The sequence below is a fragment of the Cavia porcellus genome, unplaced genomic scaffold (genome assembly GCF_034190915.1).
Source record: "Cavia porcellus strain 051 isolate PalLab524CR breed Dunkin Hartley unplaced genomic scaffold, mCavPor4.1 scaffold_10, whole genome shotgun sequence".
Taxonomy (NCBI): domain Eukaryota; kingdom Metazoa; phylum Chordata; class Mammalia; order Rodentia; family Caviidae; genus Cavia; species Cavia porcellus.
In genome coordinates, this window is record NW_026947493.1 from 84,315,869 (window position 1) to 84,329,015 (window position 13,147).

The 13,147-nt window shown below is 51.3% G+C and overlaps 1 long non-coding RNA gene across 6 annotated transcripts; it reads left to right on the forward strand.

Annotated features, from left to right (window-relative positions):
- Positions 1-122: 122 nt before the first annotated feature.
- Positions 123-10,348, forward strand: LOC101788721 (uncharacterized). 6 transcript variants are annotated; one of them, XR_002789250.2, is made up of 5 exons: positions 123-767; positions 2,622-3,626; positions 3,839-4,044; positions 4,759-5,076; positions 5,619-10,348. It is a non-coding gene; the product is annotated as an uncharacterized LOC101788721 (long non-coding RNA). The 6 variants fall into 6 exon arrangements; XR_010050271.1 differs by having other exon boundaries at positions 2,622-3,417; XR_010050270.1 differs by having other exon boundaries at positions 123-416; positions 592-767; positions 2,622-4,044.
- The last annotated feature ends 2,799 nt before the right edge of the window (positions 10,349-13,147 follow it).

The window sequence follows — 13,147 nt, forward strand, 5'->3', positions numbered from 1 at the left end:
GGCTCCGAGGAACGGGCGGTGCAGCGCCTGCGATTGGACGGCCCGACGCCGGCGCGCCACGGCGCTGTAAGGCGCGCGCCGATTGGTGCTTCCGGGTCCGAGCTCCGCCCCACGGTGGGCGTAGCGTGGCGAACGAGTGTTCCGGGGAGCACGTGTTCGCGCGGGCGGGGCTTGGGCACCCTGCCGGCTCGCGTCGCTGGGACGCCAAGGCTGGCGGGCGCGAGGTGGCGCGGTCCCGTGAGGGCGCTTCCGCCCGGATGTCCCCGGGGCTGTCCCATCGCGGTGCGAGCCCCTAGGGCTCGCCGTTGTTCCCAGCCTCCCTCTGTAACAGCATCTCAAAGGGAAGCTAGATCATCTGAGATACGAGAAAAGCTCGTTACATAAGGGTCTCTCCGCGGGCGACACAGGGGACTGAGGTGACCACGGCGACCCTCTGCCCGAACAGGCCCAGCCCAGGCCGCACGGCATGCTGAACACTGGAACCCCGCTCCCGTGCAGACCTCGCGAGGACCAAGTGTAAAAATTCCCTCTCTGAAGGGCTTGCGACTTTCTTATGGTTCCTAAATGAAAAATTCTTTTCCTGTTCTGCAGAGAGGTTCTCCAGTTGATCGATCGGATGGAAGGGGCAGATTCTTAAATGGAGTCATCGGCGTGATGATTTTCTGGGGATCCAGTGCATAGCATCTTTCTCGGGAGGCTTTTTTGCCCCCTTCAAAAATCAAGTCCTCCGAATCCAGGACTGGAAACCTGGGCGTCTCACCTTCCAGGTAAGTCTGCCTTCAGTTTGGCTGGAGCACGTTTCTTAGGAAGGGAAAATGCTTTTCCTCTGTGGATGCCACGCACTTCTGCTTAGCAAGTTCTTGTGAGCAACGTACGTGAAAAATGATTGGTAAATCAGGACAGACTGGGTTCCCCACGAGACAGATAATGGAACACTTTAGTAGGTCGCCGGCTCCCGCATCGCCTGGGATTCATGCAGGCTAAAAACTGACTTTTTACTTTGTGTTAAAGTCCAGTGGTCCTGCTATTTGCAGTCCTAACCATCTTGTTTGTTAATATCCCCTAGTAATGGATGTACTGGAGGTCTAAAGTAAGTTATATCGAGTAAAGTACTGTAAAGCAAAAGGATAACATGTCAAGCACTTAGAATAGTTCTCATACATAGGAAGCTCAGCAAACAAAAGTTTTAAATGTCTCTACGATTTTTTTTTTTTTTTTTTTTTTTTTTAGTACCAGGGATCAAATTCATGACCTTGCACTTGCCAGCAGGCAGGCACTTGTGCCACTGAGCTAAACCCCTGGCCCTTTTTTTTTTTTTTTTTTTTTTTTTTGATACCTGGGATTGAACTATGACCTCACACTTGCCAGGCAGGCTCTTACACTGCTGACCTAAATCTCCAGCCTTTATTCTACTTTATATGCCTGTGTCTTACAGTACTCAGGTCAGGTGCAGTAGTGCACAGAGGCTGAAGCAGGAGGATCTCAGTCAGTTCAAGGCCAGCCTGTGCTACATAGCAAGTCTCAGTCACAAAAAAAATGATAATAACAACACTCAGACCATGCAGTAATGTAAGTCCTATTATTCCTATTATATGAATGGTGACACCAAAGCTCAGATTCCTTAGGCAGGCCCTGCAGTTGAGACAAACCCAGATCGTTTGCCATCGCACTGTTCTTTCCTGTGTAGCACATCTGTCATCTGCAATTAATAATTCAGAAGTAGTGGACTATTTAGAACCAATAATAAAGTATGATAAATACAAGAAGTGCCACCCAGCCAAAGGAAGAAGAGACCAGAACAGATTTAAGAGAAGCCCTTCAGGCTAGGCTTCCAGGAAGGCTCTCAGGAGTATCTGGGGACCACGATTTGTTCCTGTGGAAGAAATAGAGCCAAGGAGGGAATTAACCAGGGCTCAGGCAGCTGCTCCTTGGAAAGGTCAAGTTGGTGATACCCTAGGAAAGGAAGCTGAGCCAGCAGTGAGGTGGCACATGCCTAGTCTCAGCTACTTAAAGAGGCTGAGGCAGGAGGATCACTTGGTGAGAGGCCACTGCTGCCATCCTCACTTTGACCACTGAGTGTTTGGGGCCAGTATGGGGTACACAGCAAAAACCAGTCTCTTAATAAAAATATGCACAGGGTTAGCTCAGTGGTAAAAGGACTTGTATATCATGCCCAAGGCCTTGGGTTTGATCCTCAGCACTAGAAAAAAATTTGAATTTATGTATACATGTTAAGTACTATGCATAAATACATATACAAGCCAGGCATGGTGGCACACACCTGTAGACCCAGCACTCTGGGAAGTTGAGGCAGGAAGATTGCACATTTCAGCCTAGCCTGGGTAATTTGGTGAATTACGGTAGCAAAAACTTGTCTCAAAAAGGGATGAATTTATGACTCAGTGCATGTGCCTTAGGTTCAATGTGTGTGTGTGTGTGTGCGCGCGTGTGTGTGTGTGTATGCATACATATTTTTATGTATATCAAGTATACACATGTGTGTCTGTGTATATATATATATATATTCAGTATGTATTTAAACAGAAAGCTCGGGCACTTGCTTTGTAATCTGATAAATTCTCCCTTTGAGGATGATGAGAACATTCTCCATTTTCACACAGGCCCTGGAGAGCTAAAGAAGTGACACCAAGTCACCAGGTGGAACCCACAGGCTGGCTGAGACTAAGGAGTGAAGCTTTGTCACGAGGCCAGGCACCAGGGCCACAGAACCGCTCAGAAGCCCTAGGCTGAGTGATTCCTGCCACGGGCCTCAGAGCTAGGAGAGCAGAGATCAATGTCCAGGACTCCCCAGTCAGTGGGGAGCCCCTGTGAATCTGTCTTGTGTAGGAACCCTGAAGGGCTACACCCCTAAGTAGGCCACGCCTAACACTGGGTCTGCTTTCCCCAAAGCTGGACCTTGAGACAAACCTGTAACTGAATAGTTTAGAAAATGATATGTGGGGAGCAGGGCAGGCTGGCACGTACTATCATCCCAGCGCCCAGGAGGCTGTGGCAAGAGGACTGCTGCACGTTCATGACTAGCCAGGGCTCCAGAGGGAGACCCCATCTCCAAACAACAGAAGGAAAAAAAAAGACTGAGATGGCAGGCAGCACCACCTGGGAATGAAGAAATACAGACGGAGGGGAGCCCCAGAGACCGTGTCTGATGAGTGTTCTACCATTGTGGGCAACTGGAACTCGGCCCCCAGCCCTCTAGAGACCATATGCACTTCACAACAAGCCAGCTGAGGCCAGGAAGCTGGGGTGTTTATTCCTGAGGCCTCTCTCAGGACTTGGGGCTTCCCTGGGGTGTTGAATCCCACCCCTTCTAACCCTCCCCTTTTAGGGGCAGATCATACTCCCACAGCCAAAGAGAGGCCCCAAGAGTCTGAAGATCACGTGTACAACTCTTAATTTGTACGTTTGAAACAAAAAAATGACAACATAAAGGTTTCCAGAATGAAAGTATAATTAGGGCACTTTTTAAAAGAAAGAGAAATGAACCAGACGGTAGTACATACTACACAAGTTTAATCCAGCCCTCAGGAGGCCGAGGCAGGAGAATGATGAGTTTGAAGCCACCCTGGGCTATGTGGTGGGATCCTGCGTAGTGAAAGCCAGAAATGGTAATTTTCATTTATGTGAGCCTCCAAACCAGACAAGTGAAATAGTCCTTGTGGGGGAAGCATGTTGGGACAGTCTGAGTAGGAAAAGCCAGCGAGGCGTCCCTGAGTGAGAGCAGGCTCTCAGAGGAACAGTGGGGAGCAGGGAGCCTCTGACTGCTGGCCTTGTCTGATTTCTGTTATTTCTGTTTGTTTGTCCGCACTCTCACCCCAAGACAAGCTCTCACTACATAGCCCAGGCTGGCCGTGAACTCGTGGTGATCCTCCTGTCTCAACCACACCTGACTGGATCTTGTTTCTTCACCTGGCTGTGATTCACAGGATGTCCTTCACCCGGGGTCGAATTCAGCGGTGCCCTAGGTCCCTTCCCCTTAGTACATGGTTACAGTGTCCGGTCAACAGGAGCATGATGGGGGCCTGGGTACGTGTGGGTCTCACCTTGACGATTTCCTGTCCCCTGCCCTCCTGTCCTGGGGTCGGGTGGCCCCAAATCTGTGGGAACTGACACTGGGTACACAGTTCAGGGCCCTCCCTGCCATGGTGATGCCAGGGCTGGGAACTCGTATTGGAACACGCTGTGCGAGACTTTGGGGCAGCATAGTCCTAGCAAACCCCGCGACTTTCAGAGTGAGAAAGCAGGGAGAGACTTACCCCACTACACACACACAGCAAATGCAATGCCCAGCCCAGGGAACACATTCAGTTACTCAGTCAGCAACAGTGCACACCTGCCATGTACTACACAGCAAGCACACTGGAAGCAGGGTACAGAAGGAGAAACACTGGTCCTGCCACTCAGCGTATGGCCGGTGGTGAGGGGCTCTATCCACGGAAAGCACTGCAAAGTAAGGTTGAGCACCAAGTCAGTAGAAAAGAGCATGGTGCGAACACACCTGGAATCCTAGCACTCAGAAGGCTCTGGCAGGAGGATTGCTGTACGTTAGAGGCCAGCTGGGGATGCATAGTGAGTTCAACACCAAAATGGACTCTGTCCCCAGAAGCCAAAGAAGGAAGGAGAGAGGAGGAAGTTGAACCCACAGAATAGTATCTGACCCTGCTTGAGGTACAAAAGCAGTAATTCTGTGTGGGGCTGAAGTGGGAGGAGCTAGAACAAGACCCTGTTCCTCCTCTGCAGGCCACAAGGAAAAGTGGCTCCCGCAGGACCCAGAATGAGGCTGAAGGGTTTCACTGGAGCAGCACCTCTGAGATCGGGACCCGGGAAGGACATGGCACAGGCAAGATGACCTGCCTCATCGAGAGAGCACTGTGCCTCGGCCTCCCCGCTCTCCATAAGCCTACATCTTGGTTTCACTGAGTTTTGTTTTTGATATTTTAAGGTGTGATTTCGCTGTAGAGTCCACGCTGGCCTCAAACTCACAGCGATCCCCCGCCTCAGCCCCCTGGGTGCTGGGACCAGAGGAGTGTGCCCTATACCCAGCGAGCCTATGGCTTGGTAAGAGATGCCCTGAAAGCTCTTGAGTTATAAAGCAAAGGAAAGCCCTGCACACGAGCTGCCCCCAGGGGCCTCCTGGGAGGAAGAGGAGGGACAGGCTCCAAGCACTTTATGCCCCAGGTGGGGTTAGGAAACCGAGGTGCAGCGCCCAGAAAACTGGTCCAGCCCTGGCATGAGCCACCGGTCCCCAGCAGCTACCGCTAGTGCTGCTGCTTTTCCTCCTGCGGTGTTTTGAGACAAGGTCTTGCGCTACAGTTAAGCTGGACTCTTCCTGCCTCAGCCTCCTGAGTGCTAGAGCTAGGCGTGCCCTGTCCAGCACTCTTACCTCCAGGGGTCGGCCTGAGTCTGCCTGGCACCCAGCACAGCGAGGGTCCTGGGGCCTGGAAATCCCTGCCTGCTGACCAGTCATGCCCCCTAGATGCCTAGTCCCTGTGGAATGGCAGGCGCAGCTCTCGGCTGTGACCCACAGTCACCTGTGTGCACTAAGTCGCTCAGTTCCCTTTCCCCACTCTAGTTTTACTTTACTTTGCTTTTTGAGACAGGGTCTTTCTGCGCAGTGCAGGCTGCCTTTGAACTCAGAGTGACCCTCCTGCATCAGCCTCCAGAGTATGTATTGACTGACTGGTTGGTGTGAGTGGAAGTCTCAGGAACCTGTGTTACAGCACGAGCTGCAGCAAGGAGCTCAGAAGCAGCAGTGCGGGTGGAGCTGCCTGCCTGGGCCTAGCCAGAAACGAGCCCTGCATTTGAGAGAAGGGAAGCCATAGGTCACAAGCACAGACTCGCCTGTGTCACTGATGCCACCTCGGGGGACCATGGCCTTAGACTGGAAAAGAGATGGAAACGCCGCAGTGTGACATGGAGCACGGGGAGGTCGCCGTGCGTGCGTGCCTGCGTGCGGGATTCACCTTCAGACTCGGGGATGCCCAGGCGCCCGCCACAGACGCAACCAAGAAGGGCACACGTCCTTCCACCACCGCAGATTTCAGCACCCAGAGCAGCAGCCGTGCGCTTCTCTTTCCTCGTCTTTATTCACTTCTCGCAGTGAGGAAAGCTAAGCAGCCGAGTGCAGTCCAGTGCGGTGGGCATGCCTGTCAGCCCAGCACTCAGGAGGCCGAGGCAGGAGCAGCACTGGGTTTGAGGCCACCTGGCCATAGAGAGACCCTGTTTCAACAGAAAAAAAAAAAAAAATACACTTCCCAAAAGGGGCTGTAACCTGTGGGCAGCCAGCCTGGGGCGAGCTCGTGGTAGGACATGCTTAGCATGTGTGAGGGCCCAGGTTCCGTGCCCAGCACCAGACCAGGAGCAAAAGGAAGTTAGGGTAAGGTATAGCCTTAGTATACGCAGTTAGAATTTTTTTTAAGTTTTTTATTTAAAGTAAACCTAGCCAGATGTGATGGGGCACACCTGAAATCCTGGCACTCAGGAGGCTGGAGCAGGAGGAACTGTGAGGTCAAGATGCCTGGGCTGCATAGTGAGTTCAAGCACAGCCAGAACTACAAAGTAAAACCCTGACTCAAAAAAAATAAAGAAAAGATGACCTTACTCATGCAGTTACAATGAAGCAGTAGCGCTCTGCTGGGTCACTGTGGCCCATTTATCACTTGGCTTGTTTATTTTTTAATAGATGTTTTGCTACTCAAGGACGTGATCAACAGTCGCCGCCGCACCTCTGCAAACCTGTTTGCTCTGATCCGCAGAGATGGCTGTGCTTACCTCACTGAGTGCCTGCGGTACAACCGTGAGGTTTTGCATCATTACCTGGCGCCACATAGTGAATTGTTTACTGGATTAAAAAAAAACCTCAGTCTTGAAAGTAGCCTATATGACTTTGGACCGATGAACTGAGAAAACGTGATATTCCCGTGCAGTGGAGTACTGTCTGCCATTAAGAAACTTGAGTCATGGCGGGGATCCTTTTGCTTTGTTTTTTGTCCTTGTGAGACAGGGTCTCGCTCTGCAGTTCGGGCTGGCCTTGAGCTCATTTTGTAACCCAGGCTAGCCTGGAACTTGCATCAATCCTCCTCCCTCAGCCTCCCGAGTGCTGAAATCGTAGGCCTGTGCCACCACACCCTGCAAACTTGAGTTGTTTGTATGGGTTCACCTCAAGAGACCATGATGTTGAGTGCAGCAAATCAGACACACAAGTTTACGGATCACATGGTTTCTTTGATGTGAGTGGCCCATGAAGAACCAAATAAAAGAGAGGTAATAGTAGGGAGGAGACAAGGTTTTGGGTTTTTGTTACTGTTGTTTTGTTTGTTTGGTAACAGGGATTTAACTCAAGACCTTGTGCTTGCCAGGCAGGCACTTGGTCACTGAGCTAAATCTCTGGCAGATACGGGTTTTGGGGAATGGGAAGGGGACCAAGAGTCAGAGGGAGGGGGAAGGAGGAGAGGGAAAAGGACGAGAAACTAAAGACGTGTCGCAGACCTGTCGTGCGACATGCACCAAATCATCTGTAGAATTACATGCATGTGGATCATGATGAATAGAATCATCAGTACACACAAACACGTACTGATAAAAGTGTAACAAAATTCCAGTATTCAGAATCACTGAAAAGGTTTGGAGAGTGCCTCCACCGCATCCCCAAATCCCAGCAGCTGCCTGAGGCTGGGGTTTCCACCCCCACCCACGTCCGCCGGCACACCTGCTTCAGTCCCGACCAGCCTGGGCCAGCACCTCCCTCCAAGCCTGGGCCCTGCATTTCACTTGGCTGCCTCTCTTCCGCGCTTCCCTCCTGGAATAGTGCCTAAAACAGTTCCTCCAAAACTGGGTACTTAGAGCAGAGGACTCTGGCTTAAGTGCCTTTTACATTGTTGCAAATCCTCTGCTTGGCCTCCTCTTTGCTTCCATCCAGGTGCCAGGGCTGCATAGCTGCATTTCTGTCTCTAACGTGAATAGCCCGTACATCATAAGGTTACAGTGGATTTGCATTGACTAACTTCCGCCTAGGTCTTCCTGCACCTGTGTTCTCTTAGTGAAAAATGGTCACCTAACCACATCCTGCTTCAGATTATGTAGCATCATGAGACAGCTTCAAACTCAAGTTGTTTCAGTGCTGTGTGTGTCAGCAACCTTGATAACTTCCCAAATTACAGTGTTACCAGAGAACTAACTTTAAGATATTTTTAGTTATCCTTTGCTTGTGTATTTATTTACTTATTTGAAGGGAATAAAATGGAACAAAATAGAACAATATTGAATTTTGGAACACAACAAAACAGTATTGAAAATCAAAAACAAGACAGCAGGAAACCCCCCATAGTTGCCGTGTGGTATATTTTTATCCTCTAAACATGCTCAGACTACTGGCTTTAGGTCTACGGAGTCAATCAGTTGATACAAGCATTGAGTTGTTTTTGTACCTCAGTTGCCATCATCCCAGCCTGTGTTCCTTCGGATCAGCCGCTTGCCTGGGAGTTGGGGGAGCTCTTGTCTCCCAGCTGCTACTGGCTGACTCATGGGAAAGGCAGGCTCCCTTCCTGTTTTTTTTCCAGCGTGCAGGGTTTCTGGCACACAGGAAAAGCAGGCTGACTTCTTCCTTGACTTGATTTATAAGCAGAGCCCTTTCTGGCCTTTGATTCCAATGAGTTGTATCTTATTTTCGTGGTGCTTGGGGACTGAACTCTGAGCCTTCACAGTGAGGTCCATCCCTGGCCTTTTAAACTTTCGTTTTTTTCTACAAGATGTCACTACTTTGCCCAAGCTAGGCTTAAATTTGGATCCCTGGCTTCAGTATCCCAGAGTGCTGGGGTTACAGGAATGCAGCGCCACTCTGGCCCCTGGCTCCTGATGAGTTGCAGTTAGCCAGTCCATTTATTTCCTGATTTCTTTCTTTTTTGGGGTGAAAGGTTCTGGCTGTGTAGGCAAGGCCAGCCTCCAGTGCTTGGCAATCCTGCCTCAGCCTCCCAAGTGTGGGATTATACCCAACACTTTTAACAATTAAGTAGTCAAAATAAAGGTTTTTGCTCTGCCAAAATCACCACATCTAAATGGATGCACCTTGAGACCACACTGTTAAGCAAACTGAATTGGACATGCTCATGTAAATACCCCTTGTCTCTGGTGCGAGAAACCAAAAATGTAAATAAGGACCAAAATGTATACTAGATATTGGGAAATAGAAGAAAATGTTCAAGGGAAAGGTGCACTCGAAAGAAGGGACAAGAGAAAGAGGCAGAAGGATCGTGGAGGGTTCAAGGCCGGCCTGGACTGCCCAGATCAAAGCTTGTCTGAGCTACAAAGAACCAAACAGGAAAACCAAGACGGCCGTCCTGATAGGGTGCTCTCTACCCTAGAGGAGGCCACGCCCCACTCGGGAGCCATCTGTGCAGTGTCCTGAGCCAGGGCGCTGCCTGGCTGTGCTCCACAGGTGCCTGACAGCTGAGGCCCAGCGGATGTTCTAAGAGCCCCACGGGTCTGAGTCAGCAGATTCCGTTCCGGCCGCCAGCCTCAGTGTCTGATAGAATCCCTTTTTGTGCTTGCTTGGTTGGTTGAAGACAGAATCTTACCACGTCGTTCAGGCTGGTCTTGAACTCAAGAGGTAGCACCGACTGGCCTCTGACTTGGAGCAGTCCTGCCTCAGCCTCCCAAGTGTTGGAATTACACATGTGCACCACACATCTGGCTTCTGGCTGATAGAAACCCAGCTCCAGTCTCAACAATCCCGTTCCAAAGTTGAGCTGAATGAACAGGTTGGGTGGAGACGGGAGGCCCACCTGCCTTGTGGCTGCTCCAGGGTAGCACGTGTACATAGCATGTACATAGCATGCCTGGGTTCCAATCCCCAGGAACCCCCTCCGGGGAAACCTGTAAATTCTACTAAGCATGATTCTGTTTGCAAGGAAAATGTGAACGTATGGCAAGTGCGTGCGCAACGCTGGGGCTGGACACCACAGCCTTAGGTGGCAGGAGGGACTCTACACCACCGCGCTACTTCCCATGCCTCTCCAGAAATTAGGGTGTGGCAGAGCCAGCTCCTTACAGACCCCAGGACGCAGGCGCGAATGATGCCTAAGCCCCGCCCCCCAAGGATTTCTGGCGAAAACCTGAGCAGGCTCTGCATAGGCTGCTGGAGTCCAAAGACGTCGGCGGAGCGGGGACCCGGAAAGAGTGCACGCTGGGCCTGAGCCTCCTGCGCTGCCGCACGAGGGTCACCCTCACGCCGAAGGGTGTGCTGCTTTTCCTACTTTTACTTCGCCCCAAGCTCACTCTGCAAAGCCTGTTTCCTTTTCTACCTTTAATAAAATTTTGCTACTCCTCGCTCTAATCTTGACCAGTTCTTTGCTCAGGACGGAAAGAACCTAGAAATCACCTGCAGAAGGAGACTCCAGCACCCCAAAAACTACTGACACTTTTTTTTACACGTTTTATTCCTTTTTGTCCCTGTTTTTTGGTTGGTTTTGTTTTTTTTGGGGGGGGGGGGTTGGAGGCAGGGTCTTGCTATGTACAGGGTTGGTCTTGAACTCACTGTGTAGCCTAGGTCAGCCTGAAACCGCAGTCCTCCTGCTTCAGCCTCCTGGATGCTGGGATGGCAGGTGTGCACCACCACAGCTGGCCTGTGCAGAGCATCTTAATGCTCTGTTTTGACCCCGTCGCATCCTTGCTCCCTCCATCTCTCGGGCCCTCTGTCTCCCGACCTCCTACTATCTGTCTTTTATTTTGCTCTTTGAAGTTTGACTTTCTCATATGAGAGAAGGCATGCGATATCTAAGCTCTGTGTGTTTTGTGTGTTTTATCTCACTTAACATTATGGTCCTGAGGTGCATCCATTTTTCTACAGATGACTCAAGTGCATCCTTCCTGGCCAAATAGTGCTCCACTGCGTATAAATGCCACTTCTGGTCTTGTCTTCTTTGTTTGGTGTGAGACAAGGTCTTACTATGTGGCTCATGCCTTCAACTCACAGCAACCCTTCTGCCTCCCTGGGGCTGGGATGACAGGTGTGCGCCACCACACCCAGCTGTCTCTGGGGACTTCGCTGGCCAAAACCTTGCTGTTTTCCTGTTTTCCAGGGCAGTCTAACTGCGGTTGGATTTTCCAACCCGGCACAGCTGTTCCTGCATCTCTTCTCACAGCTGGCAGTGTGTCCCACCGGGCCTATTTCCTGCTGACTGACGCCGAGCACCACAGCCAGGCGTGGTGGCACAGATTTGTAATCCCAGCACTCAGTTGGCTGAGGAAGGAGAATTGCTGGGAATTTGGGGCCAGTCTAGGCTACAAAATGTTTAAGGTCACCCTGAACTGCATGATGAGACCCTGTCTTTTAAAAAACCCTAAGTAAATAAAGAACAATATGCTAACAGCCATGGCACCTTTTTGTTTTGTTGTTTTTAGGTGAGTTACTAAATTACAGGCTTATAGTCGTCCCTGATTTTATTATTAATAAATATTGTTTTGTTTTGTTTTGTTTTGAGATAGGGCCTTGCTGTGTACTCTAGGCTGACGTGCAACTCACTGTGTAGCTCAGGCTGGCCTCAGACTTGGAGCAGTTCTCCTGCCTCAGCCTCCTGTGCTGGTATTGCCAGTGTGTACCACCCAGTTTGACCTTTTTCTTCCTTTCCCTTCGTTCCCTTTCCTCCTCTTCCTCCTCCTGCTTCTCCTTCCTTTTTCTCCATCTGTCTGTCTGTCTCTCTCTCTCTGTCTCTCTGTGTCTCACTGCTGGGGTTCCACCCCAGGCCTCCATATGACCCCTCTGACCAGCCGTTTTTTCTCCCCAACAGAACTAACGGTTTCAGAGCCCAGGGCTCCTGGGACCCATACCATCTTTCCCAGCATTCCCTGCAGCAGGCTGTGGCCCTGTGACAGCCTGGCGGGGGAGGGGCGTGTCTCCCAGGGAACTGGGGTATACCACATCTTGAAGTCAGGACAAGAACCTGCAGAGCAGAAGCTGGGGGACCCAGAGCAGCCCAGTTCAGAGGCGCCACCCTGGTTGTTTATGACAGAGACCACTGTGACCTTCCGTGTCCCTTGTGGTTGGGTCTCACCGGAGCTGGCAAGGCCAGGCATAAGATGAGCACCACAGGCAGGATGGAGGGAGCCTGGTGGGGGCGCCTGGGGACATCCCTCTGCCTCACAGCTGCACCCCTCCCTGCCACTGGCAGCAGCGTCCTCCAGCGCGGCAATTAAAATGCCATCGAATACAAAGTTGATGATACATTCTCATACCCAAAAAAAAGCAGGAACTAAAATTGTAGCAGAAGGAGCCGAGTGTGGTGGCACTGGCTGCTGGCCTATGTTCCCAAGACATGGACCACTTGAGTTCAAGACCGGCCCAGGCTACACAGCAAGATCCTGTCTCAAAAGAAAAGAAAACTCCATATGAAAAGCCAGCTCCATATAAAAAACTCCAGCAGGAGGATGAGTCCCCCTGCCAGAGATGCTTGCGCATACAGATGCTAGGGTCAGCCAAGACATCAAACCCAGGGACGCAGGGAGGTTGCAGAGGCAGATCTCAGGCTGGATCTGTGCATGACTTGTTTTGTGTGTGGCCCTTTGTCTGTTTGGGCCCTGGGCCCTGCCATCACTGCGACTCAGCTGAGTCGGTGTTCAGAGCTCCCCAACCCCCAGGTTTCCTGGGCACCCAGCCGGTGCAGCGGCTCTAAGCAATGCCAGCCTGGGTGCCTCATCGACACCATGGTTCCTGCCTGCTGCCCACAGCAAGGGGCCCCCTGCGCACTACGCTCTGGGAAACATCAGATGCCCTTTGCCTGGTCTCCCTCCGGGTCAGAGGCTCCCAGTATGTTGTCCAGAAACAATCGAGGCAGGGCTGAGCCAGGAGTCAGCCTTCTCAGCCCTGCAAAAGAACAACAACGCAAAAGCCTCCGGGACACGGGGGCAGACGCTGTAATGCCAGCTACTCGGGAGGCTGAGGCAGGAGGACTGCTAGTTTGAGGGCAGCCTAGGAAACTTAGCAAGACCCTGTCTCAAAAAATAAAAAGGATCAGAGATGTGGCTCAGTGCAGAGACTCTGGGTTCAATCTTCAGTACCCAAAACAAAACAACAATAACACAAAAAAACCAGAGGCAGATTGGAAACCAGCTGGGGACACTGAGACCAAGGGACATA